Source organism: Triticum dicoccoides, chromosome 4A (assembly GCF_002162155.2).
Source record: "Triticum dicoccoides isolate Atlit2015 ecotype Zavitan chromosome 4A, WEW_v2.0, whole genome shotgun sequence".
Lineage (NCBI taxonomy): Eukaryota > Viridiplantae > Streptophyta > Magnoliopsida > Poales > Poaceae > Triticum > Triticum dicoccoides.
The window spans coordinates 515,503,266-515,524,415 of record NC_041386.1 but is presented as its reverse complement, the minus strand read 5'-3'; positions in this window follow the sequence as shown (position 1 = coordinate 515,524,415).

The window sequence follows — 21,150 nt, the reverse complement described above, 5'->3', positions numbered from 1 at the left end:
GCATTGCGGAGCAGGAGGAGGAGGAGGAGGAGGAGCTGGGTGGGGAGGACGGGGCGGGGAGGAGAAGCCATTGGAGGGTTGGAGATTTGGGGGCGGAGACAGCGGGGAGGGGAGTGAGGGTGGGGGGGGATTTCCCCGGGTGTGAGTGACGTCGTGGGGTGGGGGATTGGAGGGGAAAAGAGATTAATCGGTCGATTTCTCCCGGTTTCCATTAGCTAGTGCTTTGGCTAAACAGAGAGAGGCCAAGTGCCGACGAAAATCAGTACTCGCTCCGTGACCTCCTCTCGTGGGATCACAAGCGGTTCCAAATCCAGTCTCAGGGACGTCCGTGACAAACAATTTCACTTGAGCCGCTGGAGGGACATGTTCTTTTTTTAACGAACGCCGCCGCCTGGACTTAACTGACAGCGGTTGTCCTGCCTCAGCCGGTCTGACGAGGCGCCGCCGACCTGCCTTGTCTCACCATTCATCACCACGGCGGAGAGCGGATCCAGCGCCCGAAGCCGGTCGTCCGCAGCCCTGTAACTGCTGGAATTTTGTCGATTTTAAACCTAACTCAATAGCAGTTTTAAAAATTTCTAATAAATCATAAAGACTCACGCAGCTCATTCGTACAAAGCAAGAGGTAAAACTAAAGTTTAGTCTCACATTGCTAGTTTAGAGAGAGTTGGACCTCTTTATAAGGCAGGCTCCTTCTCTACATGTATGATGATGAGAATAAGAGGGACATCCATGCACGCTCTTCCTCCGCCACCTGCCGCGGGTTGCGGGAATGAGCCGATGTCTAAATTTTTGCCACGCATGACGGATATACGAAAAGTCACGCGGAAGCTGAAACGTTTTTGCTGTAGTGGAGATTAAATACGAACGGCGCACCTCTTCGCCTGCCGCAACCCTCTCGCCTCCAAGTTCCTGACCACTGAGCTACTGCTACGTTCTTCCCCATCCCGGCTTGCGGCGTGCACCGCAGGTCGGGACAGTAGGCCTCCGAAACCGCACCTTTCGAGTCATGTATGGGAGAATGGTGATAAGGTTTTTGGGGAGCGCTTTGCGCGACTACTGACTTCTTTGTCACGGATGCCCCGGACTCCGGTGACTATTTCTCCGACGACGATTTCTTTCCCGACGTCGACAACCTCCTCGACGACATGTGTTGGGGGTTGGATGCGACATATGCCAATGGATGGCTTATCATGGTGGGGGCGAGTAGAACATCGCCGGTGACTAGAAACGGGATGAGGCGTAGACACGAACGCCGGCGTACTTTACCCAGGTTCGGGGCTCTTCTAGGAGATAACACCCCTAGTCCTGCTCTGTGGGGTCTCCGCATGATCACTAAGGCGAAGCGAATACAAGGGCGCTCCTCGAGCTGTATGCTGAAGGTAGGAGAAGGCAGGGCCAGCTCTCTCCCCCTCTATGATCTGGTCTAGTTCTAATGGATTGGAACCCTTTGCATGGGTGCCCTGGGGGGGTTTATATAGGCCTACCCCCCAGGGGTACAACGGTAAATTGTCTGGGCGCAGGGCCCCGCCGTCAGTCTCTTCGCCTACCGGCCCTTCCGCCGACTGCTGGGGCCCGCCGACTGGTGGGCCGCGCCGACCAGTCTGGTATGGAGCCGACAGGCCGTACCCGCCGCTTGCGGGTCTTGCCGGCTACTGATAACTGTAGCCATGCCTCTAATGACGCAGGCTTGGTCATGGGGTCGTGGCTACAGCCCCGCCGTCTGTTGGGTGATCACTGTAGCCACTCCCCGTCTTGTCTGGTTAATGGCGCGGGGAACCCGCGGGAGGGGCAGGCCGACTTCCCAGGGCCGGCTCCCCGCGGGTCCGACTGGTGGCACTCTTGTCGTCTTCTGGACTCTCGCTGACTGGTAGGGCCCGTCATCCGTGGACCGTACTGACAGGACGTCATGGGCACATGACTCCGCCCACTGTTGCTGATGTCAGGGATGGCATGGCAACAGTGCCGCGCCAGACGGAGATCTCCGTGGGTACAACGCACTATGGCCTAGCCATCTCCTGGAAAAGGGGAGGGAGTGGGCTTCACTGTTGCCACTCCCTGTCCCATCCCCCCTGATGAGGGCATGGGCTTTGTTGGTGCCGTGGGCCGACTCCCCGTGGCCGGCTTCTTTGGAAGCCGCCAGGCGGGAGTCGGCCGGTCTTGACTTCGCCTCTAGGACTCGGACGCATGCGGGTAGCCGACTGTTCCTTCAGCCGTCCTCCAGAAGGCGGCTCTTCATCTGTTGTCTCGAGGCGCGCAGTCAGCCCCAATGTCTTGAAAGGTTTTGGGCCTCGGGTTAGCCTACCCGTGGCCCATTACTCCGACAGTAGTCCCCAAAGCTGATGAGGTGCCGCGGACAATTAGCTGAGGAGCCTCAGCAGTTTCTATCTCCGAGTATTTGAGGTGAAAACCTCGTTCGATTTCTGCCGGGCCGACTGGCAAGAGTCAGACTCACCCAATTTGACTTGTCCAAAAAAAATTTGAATGCCCTGGCGGGATCCCAGTGGCGTGCTTACTAAGCTTCCAGGCCGCCACCCGTTTCGGGCTCGTCACATGGCAACAAGCGGCCGGGCCAGTCTGGCCATCCACATGTGCGACGGGACATGCCTACGGGTAGGGCCCGCCACTACCATGCCTCGGCGCGCGAGCGGATCCACTGCGGCCGGAGTGGGCGGTTGAGGTTCCCACGGAGTTACTGCGCGCAGTAACTTTGCGCGATAAACGTGGGGGCGTGGGGTAGTGGGCGCAGTTGATCCCACAACCGCCCCCTCGGCTTCGCAGCCCATGAGGCTATAAGTAGGGGGAGGAGGGGGAGCGGCGGAGCACGCGCGTCCCTCCTCCTTATTGCTTCTTCTTCTTCTTCTCTCTCGCCGCTGCACCTCAAGCTACGTCGAGCGCTGCGGTGGTCCGCTCACAATGAGCTCTTCCTCCGCCGTCACACCCCCTATGGCGCACTCCGACACCTGGGACGGTTCGGAGGTCCACGACGATCACGTCGATTTCCTTCGCAAGACGCATCGGCTGTCCGGCGAGGACCTCGTGCGGGTCCGCCTCGCGCGGAGGGGGGAAATCTCGCCGGCGCCACATGAGGACGAGCGTGTCGTCTTCCTCTCGCACTGCCTATGTGGCCTGGGCTTACCGGCAAGCAGCTTCTTCCGCTCTTTTCTTGAGTTCTACGGACTCCAGCCGCACCACCTCACCCCCAACATGGTGGTGCTGCTGTCCGCCTTCGTCACCTTGTGCGAAGGCTTCCTCGGCATTCTCCCCATCATCGAGCTCTGGGGGGAGTTCTTCTACTCCAAACTCGGCACCCAAGCCGCAGGCGTGCCGGCTCAGTGCGGCGCGTTCATCGCCGTGCGGAGGTCGGGGGCCGACAACCCGTTTCCCTCCATCAAGCTGATAAAGTTGGTGAAGATGTGGCAACGGTCGTACTTCTACGTGAAGAATGTCTCCGCCGAGGGTGATTGGGTCAATCTGCCGGCGTACGTAGCCGGCCCGCTGGCGGGAAGGCAGCCCAACTGGTCGCATCGGGCCAGGACGCTGACGCCCGCAGGAGTCGGCACCGTCGCGCGACTCTGAGTGCTGACGCAGTCAGAGGGCCTGACCTGGCCGGATTTGCTGGCCGCCTTCATGGCGTGCCGAGTGCTCCCACTCCAAAGTCGCCCCCACATGATTTGTCAGATGAGCGGGCACCGGGACCCGAGTCGGATGTGCACCAAGGAAATGCCTCACGAGGAGGTAGCCTATATGGTGAATTATCTTGCGAGCTGTGACCTCCAAGAAGAGTGGCAGTTCGACAAGGAGCCGTATTCACGTGCCGCCCCTCCGCCTCTGGTGAGTCGTTTTCCTTTTCTCTTTTCCTTTGACTCTCCTGACTTCTTTGTTGCCGAGTCCGTCTTGTCCGATCTGACCAGTCGGCTTTGGTCAGAACCCCCTCCTCCAGCCAGCAGCCGGCACCGCGGGGCCAGACCGCAAATTCCTCCCCGACCAAGCGAAGAGCGACGTTGACGACCCCGACTTGGGGGCGGCGGCCCTGGAGGACGACACCGAGGGAGGAAGCAGCACAGCAGGTGGCCCGAGACTTGGGGCCAATCTCGAGGACTGGCCTGACGATGACGAGGAGGTCGTCCCGCGCCACCACCTGGGAGTCGGCCAGCCAGGCGCGAGCTCGGCTGCCGCGCCGGACGCCCAAGGCGGTGCTAAGAAGCGCAGGGCCGGGACGAGCCTGTTCGGCAGCCGGCCGAAGAAGCCCAAGGGCTCAGCCGCGGCGACCAAGTGGGACGAAGCGGCCGCAAAGGCCAACCACTTCCGCAAGGTGGTGAAGACGCCACAGCTGATTTCGGCGTAAGTGCTACCTCCCTTTGCACCTTCACATTTCTTCGTTGACTCTGCCTGAAATTCCTTTGCTTTATATTCTCGACTTTAGGGCCCCGCTCTCTCTTGAGAAGTCGGCCACCGGCTCCGTCGTGAAGTCGGCGGAGACCTCCTCCACCACCTGGCGGATTGATCCCGCCGCCGACCTCCGGGAGGCGACGAAGCGAAACGCGCGGGAAGCGCGCGAGGAGCGGGAAGCCGCCTGCCTGAAGAAGGCAGAAGCCGACAAAGCGGAGGTCGCTGCCCTGAGGAAGCTGGCGGAAGCCGAGGCCGCCGATGCAGAGAAGAAGCGCGCTGAAGAAGCCGCACACCGCCAGTCGGCGGTGTTTGTTGTCCCCTTAAACTCTGCGCCACCACCACCGGAGTTCACAGCGTAGACTGGGAAGTCCGTGACGAGAACCCGGTCATGGAGAGGGACGACGACGACACTGCCACGTCGGACGTAATCGTGCTGCCATCGCCGCCCTCCGGGAGCGCGCCAGGCAGGCAGCTGGCGGACCCGCCGGTGCCGCCAACTGAAGGCGTGGTGGCGACGGGCCTGGCTCTCGAGGTCGGCACGCCGATGCGCCGCCGTCTCGTGAAGGCGGCCTCGGCGCCGCGCCCTCTGAAAACCGGCGCCACGAGCTCCACGATCCCGGACACCTAGGTGATGAGCGCCACACCCACTGGGTGGGTACGGGGAGGTAGGATGGGCCCGTTGAACCGGGCGCTTTTGGAAGTCCAAGCCAAGCTCCGAGCCGAGGGCGACGCCATCAAGGAATGCACCAAGGCGTATCTGGCGTCGCGAGCAGCCATCCGGGTATGCGTCCTTCCTTCTTTGTTTTTGTTTCTTGTTCTTCTTTGTGGGGGCGTGCCAGCGCACCCACTGGGTGTAGTCCCCGAGTTTCGGGCCGGCTGCTGAGCAGGCGGCTCGGAACTCTAATCGGTGAGTTCCAAGTGCCAACACTTTGTCTGAAATTTTGATGCAGGACTACCACAATCTTCGGGTGACCGCCTTCAACGCCAACATTGAGGAGCTGGCCAAGCGGACCGCCGACTTGTCGGACAACCGGGGTGAGTCCTCTTCCTTCTCTGCAAGGGCGCGCTGGCACACTCGCGGGCTGTAGTCCCCGAGATTCGGGCCGACTGCCGAGCAGTCGGGCCAGATCTCCCAGTGACCTTTCTTCCTTGTTGACGACTGACGCCCCTCCTTCTTCTTCTTCAGAGGCCAACGCCGCCCTGCAGCAGCAGCTGGGCGAGGCCAAACACCGCACTGCGTGTCAAGGAGGAGGAGTGCGGCCGGCTGACAGAGGAGCGCGAACGGCTGGCTACGCAGCTGGCAGAGCAAAAGGAGCTGCTCCAGAAGGCCCAGAAGGAGGCAGAGGACAAGGAGACCGCCCTCCTTGCCGAATTCGCGTCTGAGCGCTCCTCTTGGACCGACACGGAGACGATGTTGGTCTCCGGCTTCCACGTGATAGAAGATCTCGTCGACGGTGAGCTTCCCCTCATTTTCCTTTTCTAAGCTGCCGACTGCTAGTTGAGTCGGCCTCTAGTCTTTAACCTTGTTCTTCGTTCTTCTTCCTTGGAAGACTTCTTCCCCGGCCATTCGGACGCTGCCAATCAAGCCATCAAGGCTGATCGTGAAGGGCAGAGGGCGGACGGTGCACAGATCGCCGCCAATGCCCCCCCGAACTCTTGGCGAGCAGATCCTGAGCATCGAGGCCCGCCTTCGGTCGGCCCACCGGATATTGCGCCGGCTTCAACGTGTTGGTGCCCAGGCGATTGCTGCCCTATGGCCGGATATGTAGGCACCACGCACCCCCAGTCGGACTGTCGACTGGCTAGAGGTAGCAGCCGGCCGCCTTGAGGCCTGGAAGGGCTCTTCGGCCCGGGCTGGAGCGCGCCGGGCCTTAGAGTTTGCCAAGGCATGGCATCCTGGGCTGAGTCTAGCCTAGCTAGCCACGTTCCGGCTGGAAGCTCAGACGGAGTTGGCGGTCGTGGAAGACGATCTCGTCAAGCGCGCCGCATCGATCGACGAGTACACCGACACCAGCGTCTTCGTCCCAGAGAGGGCTGAGAACGGCGAGGAGGTGCCGCCGGAGTGGTTCGGGCTGAACCCGGACGACGGCGAGGACTCGGCGGAGGTGATTGACTCCAGTGGCGAGGAAGAAGGCGAGGAGGAGGAAGGAGACGAGGAGGAGGCGCTAGAGGTCGGGGAAGACGGCCAGCCCCAGCTCGATCGCGCCTCTAGCAACGAGCCGCGCCCAACCGAGCCAGCTGCTGCCAGAGGTGACCAAGCGGAGACCGACCAGCCGGCCGCCCCGGCAACTGGCACCATCGACCCCTCCGGTCCTCCGATTCCGTCCGTAGTTTCCTAGGCTGCCATTTTATCTTTGTTTTTACTTGCTTAATAGTCTCAATGAACTTGTTATTTTGCACAATTCCACCCATGGGGTGTATCTTGAACTTTTGTTTGAGGATTCGACCAAGGGCCTTTTCTATGTAAATATTTATCTGCGTTCTATCTCTTCTTGCTTATTGCTCTTTGGCTTTTTTCCTTTGCCGCCTTCCCTTGGTTACCGTCTTGCCAGTCGGACAGCCGCTCTGCGGACTGCTGCTGGATCAAGTACTTAGCTTCTTTGGGAAGGCAAGTACTTAGCCGTTTAGAGTTTTTTTAGCAAGTTAATTTAGAATACGGTGAGCCGGCTGCTCAAGAGTCGGTTGTAAAAGGCTGGAAGCCGGCTTAAACTATGTGCATGCTTTGAGTCCTTAGCCATTTTTCATGTGGAAACCCATTCTACCTTACTCCTGCCCACCAGACAGTCGCTCTGTGATCTGCGTCTTCTAACAGGAGACGGCTTAAGTGCCACACACTACTTGTCCGGCTGCAGGAAGTAATTTCATAGTTCAAGACGGCAAGTCCCCGGGCCGACTGGAGCGGTCCCCGGAACGGGTACTAGAGTCTCCGGGCCGACCACCGCAGTCCCCGGGCCGGGTGCGACTGCCACGATCCCCGCGCCGTCTGCCGAAATATTCGTGCCGTCTGCGGGGGCTCTCGAGTCGGATCCGACTGCTTCAGGAGGAGCCGGTATGAAGATAGAGTTTGACTCTGGCGATGGCTTGATAGACGGCTTGAAGAGGCGCTGAAGGGCGACGCCAGATGGTATTGCTTGTCGGGTGGAGCCGATTCGTGCCAGGGCGTCTGCTTGGTCGTTGTCGTTTCTTGGCAGATGGAGAAACTCGCACCCCTGAAAATATCCACTGAGCTGCTGTACGAGGAAGCAGTAGCTCGCCATGTTTGCGTCTTTGGCATCCCAATCACCTGACGACTGCTGGACCACCAAGTCGGAGTCACCATAGCACAGGATACAGCGAATGCCGAGCTCTTTGGCCAGCCGGAGCCCGTGAATGAGTGCCTCATATTCGGCGACGTTGTTGGAGGCGGCAAAATGAATTTGCAACACATATTTGAGCTTGTCGCCTTTGGGAGAGGTGAGGATGATGCCGACTCCCAAGCCGGTGCGCATCTTGGAGCCGTCGAAATGCATCCGCCAATGGGTGGAGTCGGGCGCTGGCGGTAGATACTGGGTCTCGGCCCAGTCGACGAGGAAGTCGGCCAGCGCTTGTGACTTGATGGCGGTGCGAGGCTGGTAGTAGATGGTGTAGGGGGGCAAATCTATGGCCCACTTGGACACTCGGTCCGAAGCATCCCGGCTCCCGATGATCTCGGCTAGTGGAGCCATGCAGACCACAATGATTGGATGTTCTTGGAAGTAAGGCTTCAATTTCTTGGCGGCAAAGTGCACGCCGTAGCACATCTTCTGGTAGTGGGGGTAGTTTTGCTTGGAGGTTGACAGTACTTCACTCAAATAATATACCGGTCTCTGGACTGGTAGTGCCTTGCCTTCCTCCTTGCGCTCTACTACGATGACTGTGCTGACTACTCGACTGGTGGCGGCGATGTAGAGGAGCATGGGTTCCTTAGGAGTCGGAGCCGCCAAGACAGGTGGAGTAGTCAACATCTTCTTCAGTTGGAGAAAAGCTTCGTCCGCCTTGTCGTTCCACTCGAAAAAGTGGTCTTCTTCATGAGTTGGTATAGGGGGAGAGCCTTCTCGCCCAGCCGACTGATGAATCGACTGATGAATCGACTGATGGATGCCAAACAGCTGGTGAACTTTTGTACGTCCAGCAGTCGGCTGGGTACCTCCATCCTCTCAATAGCCTTGATTTTTACAGGGTTGCACTCTATGCCACGTTCAAAGACCAGGAAGCCAAGGAGCTGGCCGGCTGGTACTCCGAAGACGCATTTCCTCGGATTGAGCTTGATCTAAAATCGGCGCAAGTTCTCAAAGGTCTCCTTGAGGTCTTCCAGCAGTGTTCCATGCTTCTCCGTCTTCACCACCACATCGTCCACGTAAACATGAGCATTTCTGCCGAGTTGCTTGAGGAGGCACTTTTGCATGCAACGTTGGAAGGTGGCACCGGCGTTCCTTAAGCCGAACGTCATGGTCAAGTAGCAGAAGGCTCCAAACGGCGTGATGAAGGCGGTCTTCATCCTATCGGCCGGGTTCAACTTGATCTGGTGATATCCCGAATATGGATCCAAGAAACTCAACAGCTCGCATCCGGCTGTGGAGTCTATCACTTGGTCAATCCTTGGCAAAGCGAACGGGTCCTTGGGGCATGCTTTGTTGAGGCTAGTGTAGTCAATACACGTTCTCCATTGCTTGTTCTTCTTCAGTACCAGGACCGGGTTGGCTAGCCATTCTGGAAAGAACACTTCCATGATGAACCCATCTGCCAGCAGCCGGGCTATATCTTCTCTAACAAATCTTCTCTTCTCTTCCGACAGGCGGCGCAAAGGCTGCCTGATTGGCTTGGCATCAGCTCGGACATGCAATTTGTGCTCGGCGAAATCCGTTGGGACACCTGGCATGTCTTTGGGGGACCATGCGAAGATATCCCGATTCTCATGGAGGAAATCGACGAGCTCGCCTTCCTATTTGATGTCGAGGTTGGCACCTACGACAACGTACCTCTCTGGGTGCTCCGGGTCCAAGGGTATCTTCTTCGTTTCTTTCGCCGGCCTGAACGAGCCCTCAGCTGCCGACTCCCTGGGATCGGGCGTCATCTCTGGCTGTTTGCTTGCCATCGCCACAACCCGGTCAAGGAGCCGCTTCTCAGCTGTGATCACGAGGGACTCGGCCAGCCGACTACTTTCTGCTGCGCAGGTGGACGACTTCTAGTAGTCGCCAGTTATGGTCAGAATCCCTTTGGAACTCGGCATCTTCATCTTGAGGTAGGCATAGTGGGGGACAGCCATGAACCTGGCCAGGGCAGGCCGGCCAAGTAGCGCATGGTATGGGCTCTCAAGGTCCACCACCTCGAACCAAATTGACTCTCCGCAGAAACGATCTTTGTCTCCAAAGAGGACGTCAATCAAGATCTTGCCGATGGGTGAGCAGGAAAGGCCATGAACTTTGCCATGGAACACTGTCCGGCTGGACTGAAGCTGCCTTTGTCTGATTCCTAATTTCTCCATGGTATCCTTGTACAGGATGTTGATGCTGCTGCCGCCGTCTATCAGGACTCTGGAGAATCGAGCAGCTCGCTTGTCTGTGGCAAAGGTGGCGTCCAAAACCAAGGCATAGGAGCCGGGTTTGGGCATTACTTCCGGGTGGTCAGCTCTGCTCCAGCTGATGGGCTTCTCAGACCAATGCATGAACTCTGGTGTGTCAGATGCTACTGCATTCACCTCCTGCTGCTGCAGCCGCCTACTGTGTCGATCATCGGCCACGCTGGTGAACACGACATAGGCTCCATGCTCTTCTGGGTACTCGTCTTGTATCGCGCCTACTGGTCTGACCGCCGGCTGCTGGGGCGGAGGAGGAGGCGGCTGTCCAGCAGGTGGGGGAGGCAAAAGGCCGTCTCCCTTGGCGATCCTGGTGAGCCAGTGGCACTTCCGAGTGGTGTGGTTGGATGGCTTCTCACCACTATGGAATTTGCAAGGTCCATCCAAAGTCTGCTCATATGAGAAAGCCGGCTGCCAGTTGGGCTTGCCGCCCTTCTGGCGTTTGGGCGGAGGCTGCCCTTTCGGCTGCTGGTCTTCGACTGTCGCCACCTACCGACTGGTGGAAGTCGGCTGTGGGGCTTTGCGCTTGTGGCCGTTCTGCTGTTGACGCCGACTGGTGTCTCCAGCCGGAGTTCGAGGAGCCTGAGGAGCCACCTTGCCTGTCGCACTAACTTGAATCTCCGTCTTCAATGAGGAGTCGGCTATGGCATATTTGTCTGCTATGATCAGCAACTCGTCGAGGGTTTCTGGCTCATCGCAGAGAAGCCTGTGCTTGAGGAGGGTGCCCTCTCGGCATCCCGTAGTGAAGTACTCAATGGCCTGCACCTCGTGCACGCCCTCGCAAGAGTTGCGGAGCTCGGCCCAGCGCGTGAGGTAGTCGCGAGTTGACTTGCTGGGGCCTTGTACACACAAGGAGAGCTGGCGAGGTTTTGGAGGCCGCTTGTATGTGCTGGTGAAGTTGCAGACGAAGGCGTCGGTGAAGTCGACCCAACTGTTGATGCTGCGGGGCCTTATGCTGGTCAGCCATGTCCGGGCCATGCCCTGGAGCATGAGCGGAACGTACTTCATGGCAACACGCTTTTTCCCGTTTGCTATGCTGACGGCCGTGGAGTAGTCGACTAGCCAGTCTTTCGGCTTCACGGAGCCGGTGTATTTGGGTGTGTCTCTAGGGAGCGTGAACCCTTCGGGGAAGGGCTCGTCTCGAATGCTGGGGCCGAAACACGGTGGACCCAACTCATCTTCTTCCTCAAGCGCCAGGGATCGGTGGAGATGGTCGATCCGGTGGCGGGCGTCATTCTCTCCGACTCCCTCTCGGCGGCCAAGGCGATAGCCGAGCATCGGGTGATCAACAGGCGGCAGGGAGACTCGCCTTTCCTTTCGAGGGGGAGGAGGCGGACAGTCGTCCCGTCGTTTCACTGTTCTTGGGTGGCTGTCTCGGTCGTGCTCTATGGTGATGCGAGTCCGACTGCGGCTGGCAGCCGGCTCCTTGTCCTTTATTCCACGGACGCCTCCAGTCGGCGTCCGAGACGTCGCGCCTTGGTCTCGGCAGGGAGGCAGGTTGTCATTCTGTCGGTGCGGCGCATCAGTGCGGAAGCCGGCCTCGTTCTGCTCCACAGCGGCGTCAAGGATTCACTGGACGCGCTCCGTCATCAAGCAATGTTCTTCGCCCTCGAACTTGTCTAGCTCGTCTGCAGCCGCCTGGGCGGCTCGAATGTTCTCCGCAGGCGTGGCGTAAACGGGGCGATTTGCCCCGAACAGGTCGGCGATGGCCACGCCGCGCTGCTGGACCGTGCCAAGGCGGCTAGGCCCAGCTGGAGCCGGTGTGCCGCCCACAGCCCGGTCCATCTCGCGCTGGTAGGCCTCTGATAGGCATCTCATGCTGGCCAGCTTTTTGGCGCCTTCGACTAGCTGAAGGCGGCGTGTCTCCAGCGTCTCGGTGTCGGCGTCTTCGGGAATGGGCGCTGCCAGGTCTTGCAGCGCCGTGTTGAGCGGGTCTTAATCACCCCCGCTGGAGTTCTCGCCATGATCAATGAAAAGCACTTCTGTGACGGTGCTTCTGCCGCTCTCCGCGCAAGGGAGCGGCTCGTCGTAGACCACCATGTTGGTGGGGAACGTGTCAAGCGACGTGGTGTCGGAGTCGACCAACATCGGATTAGTGGAGCCTACGGACTCCAAGTCCCCAGCTGGCTCGCTGGCGACGTGGAGTTGATTGAGGAGGCCCGCGAGGAGGCTCTCGGGGCCGCCTGTGCATGCGTCGGATGCGGGCTCGTCGGAGAGGCGGACCTCGCCGACAAGATCGGCGAGGCAATTGGCCACACAGGCAATTTCAGCGCCATGCAGCGCGTCGGTGCAGACTCCATCTGGCGTGCCGGGCTGGCTGCGCTCACTAGGGAGGAAAAGGGTTCCCGTCCAGAACAGGTCTTCGGACGGTGCACCAGGCCCCACAGTGGGCGCCAAATGTTGGGGGTTGGGTGCTACATATGCCTATGGATGGCTTATCATGGTGGGGGCGAGTAGAACGTCGCCGGTGCCTGGAAATGGGATGAGGCGTAGACACGAACGCCGGCGTACTTTACCCAGGTTCGGGGCTCTCCTATGAGATAACACCTCTAGTCCTGCTCTACGGGGTCTCCGCATGATCACTAAGGCAAAGCGAATACAAGGGCGCTCCTCGAGTTGTATGCTGAAGGTAGGAGAAGGCAGGGCCAGCTCTCTCCCCCCTCTATGATGTGGTCTAGTTCTAATGGATCGGAACCCTTTGCATGGGTGCCCTGGGGGGTTTATATAGGCCTACCCCCAGGGGTACAATGGTAAATTGTCTGGGCGCAGGGCCCGGCCGTCAGTCTCTTCGCCTGCCGGCCCTTCCGCCGACTGCTGGGGCCCGCCGACTGGTAGGCCCTGCCGACCGGTCTAGTACGGAGCCGATAGGCCGTACCCGCCACTTGCGGGTCTTGCCGGCTGCTGATTACCGTAGCCGTGCCTCTAATGACGCAGGCTTGGTCATGGGGTCGTGGCTACAGCCCCGCCGTCTGGCGGGTGATCACTGTAGCCACTCCCCGTCTTGTCTGGTTAATGGCGCGGGGAACCCGCCGGAGGGGCAGGCCAACTTCCCGGGGCCAGCTCCCCGCGGGTCTGACTGGTGGCGCTCTTGCCGTCTTCTGGACTCTCGCTGACTGGTAGGGCCCGTCATCCGTGGACCATAAGCCGTCATGGGAACAGGACTCCGCCCACTATTGCTGATGTCAGGGATGACATGGCAACAGTGCCGCGCCAGACAGAGATCTCCGTGGGTACAGCGCACTGTGGCCTAGCCATCTCCTGGAAAAGGGGAGGGAGTGGGCTTCACTGTTGCCACTCCCTGTCCCATCCCCCTGATGAGGACATGGGCTTTGTTGGTGCCGTGGGCCGACTCCCCGTGGCCAGCTTCTCTGGAAGCCGCCAGGCGGGAGTCGGACGGTCTTGACTTCGCCTCTAGGACTCAGACTTATGCGGGCAGCCGACTGTTCCTTCAGCGGTCCTCCAGAAGGCGGCTCTTCATCTGTTGTCTCGAGGGGCGCAGTCAGCCCCGATGTCTTGAAAGGTTTTGGGCCTCGGGTTAGCCTACCCGTGGCCCATTACTCCGACAACATGGCTGGTGAGGACATCGACCCCAAGTCCAGCACTTCTGATGCTGTTGTCCCATACGTGTTCTTCCTCTTTCTATTAGAGGGCCTGTTACAATTTCTTGTTCTAGTGTTTGCCCTATATATGTTAGACTCTGTTTCATATATGGAACTTGCTATACTGTCTGCTCCAGATGTGTTTAGTTACAGTTCATATATGAAGTTGCTGTTTACCTTCTCTTTGTCAAATCGCATGACTTGTTTTATCACTACTATACTAGTCGTGCTTTATCTAGTATTTCTGTTAATAAAATCATTCGGTAAATTGCTCATATTTCCAACAATCCAAAAACCTTATTATAGACAATTTACCCCGAGTGGTTTTGCTGCTTCCATGAAACCTCCTATGTTTGAGGGTATCCACTATAAGAGGTGACGCGTGAGAGCAGTCTTATGGTTTCAAACTATGAGTTGCTATGACGCCACTCTTGGTAAACCTGAAGGAGAGCTTGATGCTCAACATGCACAAGCTTTTCAGAAAATGGATATTCTGTTTAAGGCTGCTCTCTTGAGTGTTCTTGGTGAGAACATAGTTGATGCTTATGCGTCAATTGATAATGGAAAAGATATGTGGGATGCACTCAAGGACAAGTTTGGGGTCTCGGATGCTGGCACTGAGCTGTACATCATGGAGCAATTCTATGACTACAAGATGACTGAAGATTGCTCCATGGTTGAGCAAGCTCATGAGATACAGTCATTTGCTAGAGAATTTGAGCACTTCAGTTGTATGCTACCGGACATGTTTGTTGCTGGAGGTATCATCACTAAGCTTCCTCCTTCATGGAGGAACTTTGCTACCTTACTGAAACACAAGAGACAGGAGTTTTCCGTCCCGGATCTCATTGGCACTCTTGATGTGTAAGAAAAGGCGAGAGCAAAGGACACACGTGCTCGAGGTATTAAGGGAGGATCTAGTGCCAATATGATACATAAGAAGAACTTCCAGCCCCACAAGTTCAAGAACAAGGGCAAGTTTGATGGGAAGAACAAGGTTGTGCAACACACGAACTTCAAGAAGAAGAATGACAAGAAGAAAGGTGTTTGTCATGTGTGTGGGGATCCTGATCATTGGGCTCCTAGTTGCCCAAATCGCTATGACAAGTGTCATCCTGGGAAAGGCGGCAAGACCGCTAATGTTGTCATTGGAGACACTGACATGAAGGATGCTGGGTATGGTATATTTCCCACTATTCTTTCAATATGTCATCCTCCTGATTGGTTGATTGACACGGGTGCTAATGTGCATGTATGCGGCGATATTTCCATGTTTTCGTCTTATCAGACCGCAAGGACTTCAACTGTGCTGATGGGCAACGGTTCAAGTGCTTATGTTGGTGTTGGCACGGTTGATCTGAAGTTTACTTCGGGGAAGATCGTACGGCCGAAGAACATGCGTTATGTCCTCTCCGTCAATAAAAATCTTGTTAGCAGATCTCTTCTGTGTAGAGATGGCTATAAGCTTGTCTTTGAGTCGAATAAATTTGTAATATCCAAGTATGGAACCTTTGTTGGTAAAGGCTATGAGTCAGGAGGCCTATTTCGTTTATCCTTGTCAAACATTTGCAATAGAGTTGTTAATCATGTTTGCAAAAATAGTGAATCAAATGTGTGGCATTCACGTCTTTGTCATGTTAACTTTGGTTGCATGTCGTGACTAGCGAAGTTGAACTTAATCCCTAGCTTCACCATTGTCAAGGGATCTAAGTGTCAACTTTGTGTGCAAGCTAAGCAACCTCGTAACTCTCACTCGACTGCGGAAATGAGAAATCTTGCACCACTAGAGCTCATACATTCAGATCTATGTGAAATGAATGGTGTTTTGACAAAAGGTGGAAAGAAATATTTCATGACGTTAATTGACGACTCCACTAGATACTGCCGTGTGTATCTTCTGAAATCTAAGGATGAGGCTTTGAAATTTTTCAAGATCTATAAAGCTGAAGTGGAAAACCAACTTGATCGGAAAATCAAGAGGCTTAGGTCCGACCGTGGTGGAGATTTTTCCAATGAATTTGATGCCTTTTGTGCGGAACATGGTATAATCCATGAGAGGACGCCTCCCTATTCACCTCAGTCAAATGGGGTAGCCGAAAGAAAGAATTGTACTCTAACTGATTTGGTTAACGCCATGTTAGACACATCGGGTCTCTCCAAGGCATGGTGGGGGGAGGCGATATTGACCGCATGTCATGTCCTAAACCGAGTTCCCGCAAAGAATAAAGAGATAACTCCATTCGAGGAATGGGAGAAGAAAAGATTAAAGCTCTCTTATCTATGAACCCGGGGTTGTTTGGTGAAAGTCAATGTGCCAATTCCAAAGAAGCGCAAGCTTGGACCAAAGACCGTGGATTGTGTTTTCCTGGGATATGCTTTTCATAGCATAGGTTATAGATTCTTGGTTGTAAAATCTAAAGTACCTGACATGCGTGTCAGTACGATCATGGAGTCGAATGATGCAACTTTCTTTGAAGATATCTTTCCCATGAAGGATATGACTACCTCATCTAATCAGGAGATGCCTAGTTAATCGAATCAGGAACCAGTTACAATTACCGAACCTGTCATTTTGATGGAACACTTTGAAAGTCCTGTGGAGGAGAACAATGAAGTTCCTACTAGGAGCAAGAGACAGAGGACTGCAAAGTTCTTTGGTGATGATTTTCTTGTGTATATCATAGATGACACTCCCAGTTCTATTTTAGAGGCCTATGCATCTGAAGATGTTTACTACTAGAAGGAAGCAGTTCGTAGCGAGATGGATTCTATCTTGGCGGATGAAACTTGGGAGATAACTGATCGTCCTTATGGGTGCAAACCTATAGGATGCAAATGGGTATTCAAGAAAAAGCTTAGGCCCAATGGTACTATTGAAAAGTACAAGGCTTGGCTTGTGGCTAAGGGTTATACCCAAAAGGAAGGTGAAGACTTCTTTGATACTTACTCACCTATGGCTTGACTAACCACTATTCGAGTTCTACTTTCACTAGCTGCCTCACATGGTCTTCTCATTCATCAAATGGATGTTAAGACTGCTTTCCTAAATGGAGAGTTGGACGAGGAAATTTATATGGAAAAACCAGATGGGTTCGTACTAGATGGTCACGAAGGAAAAGTGTGCAAGTTGCTGAAATCTTTGTATCGACTCAAGCAAGCACACAAACAGTGGCATGAGAAGTTTGAAAGAACTTTAACAGCTACAGGCTTTGTTGTAAACGAAGCTGACAAATGTGTGTACTATCGCCATGGTGGGGGCGAGGGAGTTATCCTTTTCTTGTATGATGATGACATACTGATTTTCGGAACAAATCTGAATGTTATTAAGGAAGTCAAGGATTTCCTATCTCGTTGTTTTGAGATGAAGGATTTAGGAGTGGCTGATGTCATTCTGAACATCAAGTTGTTGAGAGACGATGATGGTGGGATTTCATTGCTTCAATCTCACTATGTGGAAAAGATCATGAGTCGCTTTGGCTATAATGACTGCAAGCCCTCTCCAACACCATATGATGCGAGTGTGTTACTTCAAAAGAATCGAAGAATTGCTAGAGTTCAATTGAAATATTCTCAGATTATTGGCTCGCTTATGTACTTAGCCAGTGCTACAAGACCTGACATCTCTTTTGTTGTTAGCAAACTGAGTCGGTTTGTCTAAAAACCAGGAGATGTGCATTGGAAAGCTCTAGAGAGAGTTTTGCGTTATTTGAAAGGCACTACGAATTATGGAATTCACTACACCAGGCACCCAAAGGTGCTTGAAGGGTATAATGACTGAAACTTGATCTCAGATGCTGATGAGATAAAGGCCACGAGCGGTTATGTATTCACTCATGGAGGTGGCGTTGTTTCTTGGAAGTCTTGCAAGCATACCATCTTAACGAGGTCAACAATGGAAGCAGAACTCACAACACTAGATACATCTACGGTCGAAGCAGATTGGCTTCGTCGGCTCCTGAATGATTTGCCGGTTGTTGAGAAACCTGTACCGGGTATCCTTATGAACTGCGACAATCCAGCCGTAATCACGAAAGTGAGCAGCTCAAAGGATAACGTGAAGTCATCACGACACGTTCAGAGAATGTTAAAGTCTGTCAGGAAATGAGAAACTCTGGAGTTATTGCATTGGATTATATCCAAATGTCTAAAAGTCTGGCAGATCCTTTCACTAAGGGCCTATCACGTACTGTGATAGATAATGCATCGAGGGAGATGGGTATGAGACCCACAATATGAGTTGTTCACAGTGGTAACCTAGTCTATGTGATCAGAGATCCCATGAATTAGATGTGGAAGACAAGCTGTTGGTCAAATGCGAGGAGAGTATCGCTATTATTAACAATACCACTCCATGAAGATGCAATAGTCTCCTAATCTGCATGGCAGGTTGATGTATATCTTAATGTGTTCTAAGTGGCTCACTGAAGCAGAGATGTCGTCCTGCAGAACATCTTTTGAAGAACACACCTATATGAGTCTGATTGTTAAACGTCGCAATCTATGAGAGTAGGGTTCTCTCTAGTAAACTCGTGAAAGGTCTCGGAGTATGATGCATAAGCTCCACCCGCGGGGAAGACCCACGGTAGCCACGTATCGGTCAAGGCTTTATGTGAAGCTAGATTCACAGAAAACTTGCAGTTCAAGGCCCAATCCACTGTCCAAGTTGCTTACTAGTGTAGCATAGAGTTCTAGGTGGAAGTTCAACTTAACAGTCTTCACTGTAGTACCGATATATAAAACAGTGTTTTGGAACCAAAGGCAAATTTTGCGTGCCTCTGGGATGTGGTGGGGGATTGCTGGAATTTTGTCTACTTTGGGCCTAGCCCAATAGAAGTTTCAGAAATTCCTAATAAATCCTAGAGGCCCACGCAGCCCATTCGTGCAAGGCAAGAGGTGGAACTAAAGTTTAGTCCCTTATTGCTAGTTTAGAGAGAGTTGGACCTCTTTATAAGGGAGGCTCCTTCTCCACACGTATGAGGATGAGAACAAGAGGGACATCCACGCGCGCTCCTCCTCCGCCGCCCGCCTCACCATGCCACGCCTCGTCACGACGCGCCGCGGGTTGCGGGAATGAGCCGAGCCGATGTCTAAATTTTTGCCATGCACGACGGGTATACGAAAGGTCACGCGGAAGCTGAAACGTTTTTGTTGTAGTGGAGATTGAATACGAATGGCGCACCTCTTCGCCTGCTGCCTGTTCGTTTCGTCTCCCTCATTCCCTTCAGCTCCCGCTGCAGCCTCTCGCCTCCTTCTCTTGCGCCTATAAAAGGGAGGTCGCTCCTCTCAAAGAGACGTACCAAAACAACACAACCCACTCGCCTCCAAGTTCCTGACCACTAAGCTACTGCTACATTCTTCCCCATCCCGGCCTACGGCGTGATACGTCCATTTTGCATCATGCTTTTATATTGATATTTATTGCATTATGGGCTGTTATTACACATTATGTCACAACACTTATGCCTTTTCTCTATTATTTTACAAGGTTTACATGAAGAGGGGGAATGCTGACAGCTGGAATTCTGGGCTGGAAAAGGAGCAAATATTAGAGACCTATTCTGCACATCTCCAAAGGCCCTGAAACTCCATGGGAGTTATTTTCAGAATATATAAAAAATACTGAGCGAAGAAAGTACCAGAGGGGGGCCACCCACCATCCACGAGGGTGGCGCACGCCCCTTGCCCCGTGGGCCCCCTGGTGGCCCTCTGATGCCCATCTTTGGCTATATGGAGTCTTTCATCGAGGAAAAAATCATAAGCAAGCTTTCAGGAAGAAACTCCGCCGCCACGAGGCAGAACCAATCTAGGGCTCTGGCGGAGCTGTTCTATTGGGGAAACTTCCCTCCGGGAGGGGGAAATCATCACCATCATCATCACCAACAATCCTCTCATCGGGAGGGGGTCAATCTCCATCAACATCTTCACCAGCACCATCTCATCTCAAACCCTAGTTCATCTCTTGTATCCAATCTTTGTATCCAAACCTCAGATTGGTACTTGTGGGTTGCTAGTAGTGTCGATTACTCCTTGTAGTTGATGCTAGTTGGTTTACTTGGTGGAAGATCATATGTTTAGATCCATTATGCATATTAATACCCCTCTGATTACGAACATGAATATGCTTTGTGAGTAGTTAAGTTTGTTCCTGAGGACATGGGAGAAGTCTTGCTATAAGTAGTCATGTGAATTTGGTATTCGTTCGATATTTTGATGAGATGCATGTCGTTATCCCTCTAGTGGTGTCATGTGAACGTTGACTACATGACACTTCACCATTGTTTGGGCCTAGAGGGATGAATTGGGAAGTAATAAGTAGATAATGGGTTGCTAGAGTGACAGAAGCTTAAACCCTAGTTTATGTGGTTCTTCGTAAGGGGCTAATTTGGATCCATATGTTTCATGCTATGGTTAGGTTTACCTTAATACTTCTGTTGTAGTTGCGGATGCTTGCAATAGGGGTTAATCATAAGTGGGATGCTTGTCTAAGTAAGGGCAGTACCCAAGCACCGGTCCACCCACATATCAAATTATCAAAGTACCGAACACGAATCATATGAACGTGCTAAAAACTAGCTTGACGATAATTCCCATGTGTCCTCGGGAGCGCTTTCCTTTATATAGGAGTTTGTCCAGGCTTGTCCTTTGCTACAAAAAGGATTGGGCCATCTTTCTGCACCTTATTTACTTGCATTACTTGTTACTCGCTACAAATTACCTTATCACAAAACTCAGCGCTTGCAGAGAATATATACCTTACTGAAAACTACTTATCATTTCCTTCTGCTCCTTGATACGTCTCCAACGTATCTATAATTTTTGATTGCTCCATGCTATTATATTATTATCTATTTTGGATGTTAATGGGCTTTATTTTACACTTATATATCATTTTGGGACTAACCTACTAACCGGAGGCCCAACCCAAATTGCTATTTTTTTACCTATTTTAGGGTTTCGAAGAAAAGGAATATCAAACGGATTCCAAACGGAATGAAACCTTCGGGAACATGATTTTCTCAACAAACGTGATCTAGGAGACTTGGAGTGGGCGTCAAGAAACGATCAAGGAGGGCACGAGGCAGGGGGCACGCCCTCCACCCTCGTGGGCCCCTTGTTGCTCCACCGACGTACTTCTTCCTCCTATATATATCCACATACCCCCCAAACATCCAGGAGCACCACGAAAACCTAATTCCACCACTGTAACCTTTTGTATCCGAGAGATCCCATCTCGGGGCCTTTTTCGGAGCTCCGCCGGAGGGGGCATTGATCACGGAGGCCCTCTACATCAACTCCATGGCCTCTCCGGTGATGTGTGAGTAGTTTACTTCAGACCTACGGGTCCATAGTTATTAGCTAGATGGCTTCTTCTCTCTCTTTGGATCTTAATACAAAGTCTCCTCGATCTTCTTGGAGCTCTATTCGATGTAATCGTCTTTTGCGGTGTGTTTGTCGAGATCCAATGAATTGTGGGTTTATGATCAAGTTTATCTATGAACAATATTTTAATCTCCTATGAATTCTTTTATGTATGATTGGTTTATCTTTGCAAGTCTCTTCGAATTA